The sequence below is a fragment of the Penaeus monodon genome, chromosome 24, assembly GCF_015228065.2.
Source record: "Penaeus monodon isolate SGIC_2016 chromosome 24, NSTDA_Pmon_1, whole genome shotgun sequence".
Classification (NCBI taxonomy): domain Eukaryota; kingdom Metazoa; phylum Arthropoda; class Malacostraca; order Decapoda; family Penaeidae; genus Penaeus; species Penaeus monodon.
The window spans coordinates 23,627,386-23,627,828 of NC_051409.1; positions in this window are offsets into that span (position 1 = coordinate 23,627,386).

A 443-nucleotide genomic window follows, 5' to 3' on the forward strand; every position below is an offset into this window, starting at 1 on the left:
GGTGTGCAGAACACGTTTGGCAACTCTCTCGGGTTGGGACTTGTTGTGCTACGTCAATATGACGTCACGGAAGGAGATGGCATTTGATGACATTTATGTATAATCGTGCATATCTTTATACTGAGAAGAAAGTGGTAACCAGTATGACTGCTGATTATCTACCTGGGCTTTTAGCTATCTCAGTATGTACTGATTAGCTAATCTGCTGAACACTACTATCATCGTGATAACATTCAACTGGTGATGTGGACTGAATGACATGTATGAATTGGTGATTGGTGGTGTATGTGGTACTGGATTACCCGTTAACTACAAAGCAAGTAGTTGATGTGATTACGACACTAAAGTAGTGATCAAGTTTCTCTTCTCTGTTATCTCTAGTATTCAGTTATACCCAAGAAATAGTAATGAATGAAGTAGTAGAAATGGAGTCATTTCTATGT